Source organism: Sinocyclocheilus grahami, unplaced genomic scaffold (genome assembly GCF_001515645.1).
Source record: "Sinocyclocheilus grahami isolate Dianchi unplaced genomic scaffold, SAMN03320097.WGS_v1.1 scaffold56.1, whole genome shotgun sequence".
Lineage (NCBI taxonomy): Eukaryota > Metazoa > Chordata > Actinopteri > Cypriniformes > Cyprinidae > Sinocyclocheilus > Sinocyclocheilus grahami.
This window is the reverse complement of record NW_015505235.1, coordinates 3,098,125-3,106,801: the sequence shown is the minus strand read 5'-3', so window position 1 is coordinate 3,106,801 and position 8,677 is coordinate 3,098,125.

The following is an 8,677-nucleotide window of genomic DNA, read 5'->3' as shown; positions in this document are numbered from 1 at the left end:
ATTAAAAAGGTAAGTAAACAACTCACACACTCATATATATCCACTTTATGTCATGTCAAAATAAGTTAATAACTTATCTGTGGGACTTTTTAGTGAGTAATCAGCTAAATTTCTGTGTCTGTGACCATTATTTACCGAGCTTTGATTGATGACTGATGATCCGAAAAATAAAAATAAATAGTTAACTATTAAAAAGAATAGCTAAACATAAGTTCACAAATAAAATATATTGTTTAAATTGTTACTGCCTTGAGTTATTATTTTGGAATAAATGTAAAATGCTTACTTGATGAGATTCATATCTTTAATAAATAGAATATTGATTACATTCTTAATTTTTCTGATAGTGTAAGTAATGTTTATTTAAAGAAAATGTGACTGGGACATGAATTTGCTTTTGATTGAAAAAATAAATAAAAATCTGCAACCTCATTTCAGATCACCACTGACAGACTCATATGAACTATATAATGGCGTTAATGGGAAGACTAATTAAAAAGGTAAGTAAACAACTCACACACTCATATATATCCACTTTATGTCATGTCAAAATAAGTTAATAACTTATCTGTGGGACTTTTTAGTGAGTAATCAGCTAAATTTCTGTGTCTGTGACCATTATTTAACGAGCTTTGATTGATGACTGATGATCCGAAAAATAAAAATAAATAGTTAACTATTAAAAAGAATAGCTAAACATAAGTTCACAAATAAAATATATTGTTTAAATTGTTACTGCCTTGAGTTATTATTTTGGAATAAATGTAAAATGCTTACTTGATGAGATTCATATCTTTAATAAATAGAATATTGATTACATTCTTAATTTTTCTGATAGTGTAAGTAATGTTTATTTAAAGAAAATGTGACTGGGACATGAATTTGCTTTTGATTGAAAAAATAAATAAAAATCTGCAACCTCATTTCAGATCACCACTGACAGACTCATCCTTTAAGGTGGTCAGAAATCAGTCAGAGATCTGTTCTGGAAGACTATATCATCTCCGGTGCAAATGTCACTCTAAATAGAGTAGCGACATTCCAACTTTACAATATTTTACTTGAGTCTAACCATGTGTGCTTACTGCAGTGAGGGACTGTGCTAATGATAATGGCTAAGTCTTTAAGAGATGAAACAAAACAGCCACAGTTGGTGCATCTTATTTCACGCCAGACAGGCTTTTCAGGTGCCAGGACAGAGGGGCACGCAGAAGGTCTCTGATCAGGCCTTCATTAAGGATTTTGGTCCCTGGACATCTCAAGAGCTGACTAGAATAAGCGTGATGGAATGAGAGCGCACACACATCCGGGGCAAATAAATGAACAAACGTACTCTCCGAAACATACATCTGGGAAAAACAAACAGGACAGGACAGGAGACAAGGGGGGAGGAATACGTTTTGTAGGGATGAGAGGGGCAAGGCAGGAAAAGGTTAATGCCGACGTGTGAGTGCACATGACAGCGCTCACATCCCAGTGAGCACAAAAACGAATCGTCCAGGGATTTTTCATCTTCATATTCACTGGCCCCGTTGCTCCCCTCTCCGTTCAAACTTAAAATTTATTGCCGGGCTTCGGAGAGGCAGGAATGACCTTGAGAGGACCTTGCAGTCATCTATTCCACTCAAACGCTACCTAATTAGCGACACCGTGGTTTAGGGTTTGCCAAATCATTGGATGCAATAATCAAAACGAGGCTTGTCAGGGCCAGATACAAGCCACTAAGCAAAACGCTCATCTCAGGCGGATACCAAGGGGAAAATAATTACAGCCACTGCAGGAACAAGCTTACAATGAGGAACGCTGGGAAAAATGAAAGGAAGAGGAAGTAGAGAGAGAAGGCCAGAGAAGTGCACACCATCAAAAAAATCACCTTGTCTGAATCTAGGAAAGCCAAAGAGAGGCAAAATGGAGGACTATGGCCTCCCATCACTCCAACTGTCTCCCAGTGACCTCTGGGAAAGCACGTCTATTGTTCCTATTGACAGTCAACATTAAGCCGAGCTTACACCAGCTATTTAAATCACTTACCTTCATTCAAACCCCTCTCAACAACCAGCATGCCATCTTCTTTATCAATCATTTTCCAAAAGGAGGGGAAAAAAAGAATTATAATATGCCAATTTAGCTAAATAATTACCGCGTTTTACAGCTACGCCTACACAGCCACTGGCAGGCAAAGAAAAAGCTAATAATTCAATTTTTCGCTTTCTGTAATTGTCACCAAAGCACCTAAAGGTCATATCACTCACCCAGAAGAAAAAGGCTAGCAAGTCACGGGTTCGAACGGGGACATGCTTTCTCACAGTGGCCATTTTGGACAGCAGACCGTGTGCTATTGTCTCAAAATGGAGCTGCTTGTTTTTTGTGTTTTTTTTTCTTCAGTTGGAGCGGCGATGGGATTTGCGGTAATTGTCTAATACTGCACCTGGTATTAAAGTCATTGTGTGCCAAAAGCGAACACGTTGCCGCTTGACCCTGAGCCACTTTGGAGTAATCTAGTATTCAACCCAGCGTGTAATGACTGCTAGGGATGTCAATCCAGTGGCTTTCTCTCATTCCCCGGCTCTCAAAATGCCTGTGGACAGTGCAGTTTTAACCAGAGGGGCTGGGAAACGAGAAACAAGATGAGTGGCAGATCATGTCCAGTGATGCCATCGTCCTCTAGCCTCCAATTTCCTTTAACCCCTCTCAGCCTTCAGCGTCAACCTCTGATTGGACACAGGCTCTCACCTTTCAGGAGGGATTGAGTGGTCTGAGCTTTGTTGCCAAACTGCTTGTGGTTGTTTAATGCTAATGAGGGCAGGACAGATACTTTAGGGAGGAAAGTTCATACAAGACTGTTTGGAACTGTGACACAATTAGCTTAACCCCACGGCCACCTCTGACCGCTCCAATCAATAGGCTTTACCCAGGCGGTGAACCGTCCATGATGACTGTGAGGAGTGTGTGTCGAAGGGGCTTGCATGTTGAATAGGTCAAATTCTCCTCATAAGCTTGCTGGCATAGCCTTATCTAAATACTGTTATGCTAGTGTTTTCTGTGATGATGACACACTCTAGTTCTTGCTTTGCCATCTATAAAGGACATTGTTAGCCAAGTTGTTCATTATTATAAATGTACCACATTTCAATTTTGACAGTTCAATGTTTAATGAAACATCAGTTTGAACCGCAATAAGAATAAGCTGAAATGCACGGTTGATGCAACAGTGTTTTCACAGCTTTCACTGCCCCACCAAACAATGGTTCCATGAACTTATAACAGGGACAACCCCCCTGGAGCAACTTGAGGTTAAGTGCCTTGCTCAAGAGGACAATGGTGAGGGGTCACGACTCACAACCAAGCCCACACAGAATCTGCACCTGCAGAACCAGGGAAATCTCTGGATACTTCCAGCTGCACACAACTATTGCAAGTGACTGTTAACTAAATATTTAGGATAATTTGGGGTAATATGCTAAAATCAGCAGGAAATATGATTCTGTTTCTGGAGATTCTGTTTGGGCCTCCTTGAGAAGATTAGGTTAACCAGGTTAGGAGGCCTGGATTTCAACCACTTTAGCTTGTCACTGGGATAGTGCCCTTGAAAAATATGCTTGAAAGTATCTTGAGATTATAGTATGCATCTTTTAGAGGTAGATAAGGTACAGAGGTTTACCTTTGAAATTACTGCCCCAGGGGATGTACCCCCGAAAGGTACAACTTTTGCTAATTTTTTATAACCGTGTAGTATCTCTAAGTTGTACTGTATATGGAAAACATCACAGGAAGCAAACCAGAGCAGGGCAATTCCAGACTGTTATGGCGCTTGTCCACTGCATGGTACGGCACGGTACGGCTTGGTACGGTTCACTTTTTGGGGGTTTTCCACTGGGTACAGTACCTGGTAGCTTTTTTAGTACCACCTCGGTTGGGGTTCCAAGTGAATCGTGTAAAGTTCAAAATGTGACGTGTAAACTCTGCTGATCACGGATTGGCTGGAGAGAATTGTCACTACCTGCATCACTGAATTTGCGACACAACACAACAGAACCACTAGATTTAAATCAGCACAGCCAGTGAAGGATCGAAACTCGTTTTGAACGAGCGCACCTTTTTTTAACAACCAAAAAGTTTTGTTGTCTGTTGAGGAAGAACAGACGTTCCTCTCGTTGATAGTAGAGGAGCGGATCCAGCGAAAGCTTGATGGGGCAACGCGGAATTAAAACGTTTTTTTTTAGGAGTCGTGGTAGTAGAGGTGGTGCAACTATAACGACATGTGAATAATCCCGCCCACTCTAAAGCAGTACTGAACTGCAGTGGAAACGCAAACCATGCCGAGCCGAACCGTGCCGTACTGAGCCGTGCCGAGCCGAGTCGTACCACGCAGTGGAAAAGCGCCATTAATGTCCTGTTTTTTTCACTAGACAATAAACCTCCAGTTATCATAACTCCAAAGTAATTTTTGTGTCAGGAAGACAGGAAGGATGGACAGTAAGGGAAAAAGCCAATCAAACGAGGGGCTGAGCAGTCAACACGTGCCTTCCCTCTTTTTTCTCTTGATCCCTCCACTCGGCCGGTAAAGCGGCACCTGTCACACTGTTTGAGCAGATGTGGGAAAAAAACAGAGGCACTTCACAACACTGTCATTCACATTCATAATAGGCATTGCAGTATAAAGAGGACCATTAGGGGCCCAACCTGGGAGCCATTAAATCATTTTAAATCGCTGTAACATCCCATTAGTGTCAGTGGTGAGACCACATAATAGTCTATATTATAGAGCGCACCAGTGCGGCCCATTTGGGATAAATCACAGGCTCCGGTGCAACTTCTTGGCCTGCAAGTGCAGGAACACTTGTGCATAGGACGGCCAGATAATGGCCAGTTTGTTCACTCTAGGGTGGAGCGACACTTAAGCAGCATCTCTGGTTTATCAGTTATCTGCTAGAATCTTTTGATCTCAATATTGAGATCTACAGATTTGCACACTGGTAAATGGAGAACTAACAACTTGCAAGTCAAAAAATTGCAAAATATTAAAACAATGGCTATTTAGAGCCTCTCGTAATGAGCTGTACGTGATAAAGGCAGTGTAGTTGGAATAATCTACAGTAAATGGTGTGTGCCGTTAATGTCTAATGTGCAGACAATGAGTGGACAGTTAATTAAGGAAGATGAATACATTCAGATCTCTCACAACACAACACAATTACAACCAGTGGCTTTCTTAAAACCGCTTCTGCTGCAGCCACTAAAGTGGTAAAACAAATAAAAATTGTGAAAGGACAGCCTTCAGTAGAAGAAGTGTGTGTGTGTGTGTGTACACATCTCATGTGAAATATGCAACTAGCTTGACAGTTTCAGAGAGAATGGGAACAAAGACCCATGCAGCATTACCATTAAATAAACAAGTCAATAATACTCAGGTGGCTGATTAGACGGGCCTGTGGCAGTGTGCGAGCTTCCCTCTCAGGAGCAGATGAAATTGTTTCAGTGCGTTTCTGACAGCTCGACTGCAGATGGGAGCTATTATGATGAAGCTTCTGCTTGTAACAATTAAAGTCCTGCACAATGTCCAGACAAACCACACATGATCGGCCGTGTGCCATTGCTCATTTAGAGAGAACTTGTTCAAACTGTTTATTTTATGATCTGCAAATATATCACATGAATGTTTTTTCTTCTTGGTGGTTATGTTTTGGTTTGTGAAGCATTAGACTTTACTCATTCATTTTAAAAAATCATAAGGAAATGTCATTTTCATTAAGAATTGTTAGTCCTTAAGACTCAGTAAACTGAAATAAAAAAACCGGTGTAGAAACAATATTAACTCAGAAATGTCTAGTAAATTTCACAAACAATTACAAAGAAACAGCAAGTAACAAATTAAGAGTGAAATTTAATTAAGAGTGATATTTTGAAGTAGAAAAAAATTGAAATCGTATTTTATTTCAAATATATTCTTAACAATATTTGTTTTATTTACAACTTTGAAAAATCTTTTTTACACTATAATTTTTAAATGAAGGATCCAACAAAAAATACTACATAATATATAATAATATACATACATGCATACTAATACATGTATAATAAATTATCTAAAATATTATACTATCTCTATCTATCTCACATAGTATACAGTGGGTACGGAAAGTATTCAGACCCCCTTAAAGTAATCAACATTATCTCTTCCAAGTTTAATGTACAGTATGATTTTCAAACTCTGTTTAATTTTTAATTTGTTTATTGATCCAAGCAGGCAGAGAAATACAATTGACTGCGATAATACCACAAAGGATCCATTTTCCACTATTGATCAATGAACCTTGCCCTCATTGTTAAGGCGTTACATTTTTTAATACATTTCACAATTAAACAGATAACTCTCAATAACTCGCAGTCTTAATGAGCTGTAGGTTCCCAACACAAATACAAAAAAAGCACGTCTTGTGTTTCTACGGAGGTATCCATTTTCATCTCTCCCTGTGTTTGGTTGCACACTGAATAAACTAATTAATTTCGTTAATTGTTTGACCCTATCTTTTTCTCGGATGCGGCTTGACAGTTTCAGAGAGAATGGGAACAAAGACCCATGCAGCATTACCATATATATATATTCATACATATAGCATATACTATATATATATATACACTGTATATATATATATATAAAATATAACACACACACACACACACACGCATTGATCAGTAATCAATATTACATTTCTATACTATTTAGTCTAAATAAATTAAACATTTAAAATTAATTAAATTCTACAAGTGAATTTAATTTAGGCATCACAACAATGTACAGTATGATGTTTGTATTCTTTTGTATTAACTTTAAATGAGCATTTTAAATTATGGTAATTTAAATGTAAAAACAGAGGAAATGAGCATTCACGAATAAAAATGCAATATTGATTGATAAATAAAAAAATATCTCTAATATTGGCCGTTATCATATAGGTACCGATATATTGTACATCTCTACCATTAACAAAACTGAATATTTTGATAATTCACAAAATGGACCCAGTTCTGAATAAGATCGCTTTTCAAACATGGTAGTAGCAGGTTACGGATCCCTGTTTCATTCAGAAGACTGAACAACAAGACTCAACATACCTATGGCACGTATAATTCAACGAAAGGCCATAATTTGCTCTATTTACCCACAATTCCATAATCACTTCCCTGTTCCAGTCAACATTCTCATGCTACAGTGCATCTGCACCATCTAAAGCATTATCTGTAGCGCTCGGCGTGTGGTTGAGAGTGCTCAGGGCAAAGGAGAGAGGGGGCCATATGAGTCCATTATTCCATTTGCACTGAAAAACAGATTTGACCTCTCAGTGGTGGAGTGGTACGTCACGGGCTGATGTGTGGCTGACAGTGCAAAGGGGCGCATGTCTGGATAGGCTAATTAGAGGAGCGGTGGCACGGACGCGCTAGCAGCCCGAGCTAAATCCCATTATTTGGCTCCCTTCCCGGAGAGAGATTGTATGTCAAGTAGGATGCATGTGGTAACTGCTATGAAATTACAGCTGCTGGAAGGCTGGAGGGCGAGTAATGCACATCCATTGTGTCATCAAGTGCATCCAAATAAGCAGATCTAAAAGGGAGCGCTAGCGCTAGGGCCGGCGCCGGAGCGGCAGGGGCCTCCCACCTGATGCGGCCGCACTGTTTGTACTTGTCCCTCATTCACCGTGTTTCTTTATCACAATCATTGCTGATATGTGAACGGGCGGCTCTAGGGGTTGCATTCCAGGACTTGTTTCATGATAAATGTTTTTAAATCAGTTTTCATGCATTGTGAATTTTGTCACAAAAAAAAAATATATATATAAACTTTTGTCTGTTAGCATGAACTCTGCTTAATATTGTGATATATTCTAAGAAAAGAAACCTACTTTTATATATACACAGGTGCATCTCAATAAATTAGAATGTCGTGGAAAAGTTCATTTATTTCAGTAATTCAACTCAAATTGTGAAACTCGTGTATTAAATAAATTCAATGCACACAGACTGAAGTAGTTTAAGTCTTTGGTTCTTTTAATTGTGATGATTTTGGCGAAGCTTCGATAGGAGGAGCCTGATTCGACTCCCAATCTCATAGTCGAATATTCACTGAGGAGTTATGATCATGCCATTTTGGCTATATGGAGGTGCTCAAATGTCTGATTTCACATAGATCTACCGGTTTTCTCCCAGTAAGTTAATATACATAATGCTGTAAATAAGAATCTGAAAAGAAAGAAGCTTTAAATAAATATCTTTAACAAGACTCAAATAGCTGTTCTCATGTATGATTTCTTGCAAAATAACTACTCATTTATTTCTTAATTTCTTAAAAGCACTTAGAACTAACTTCTAACATCAGATGAACAATAACACAAAACTAATCAGTGTGCAATATGTGTCATACTATGGAAAGCCACAAAGTCAAAATTACTGACTTTTTTTTGCTATTGATATTTGCACTTTTTAAAACAATTTTTAAATTTAACTATTTACCTGAAAATGTCAAATTCAACAGATTTTTTAAAAAGACTTTTGGCTGTCTGAGGCCGAGCCTGAAAATTCATGATTAATTTAGTTCCATTAATATTGACAGATTTACATCACAAAACTGCAAATTACTTGTATAATATTTCATAACATTTATTTTTCAGTTTCAATATTT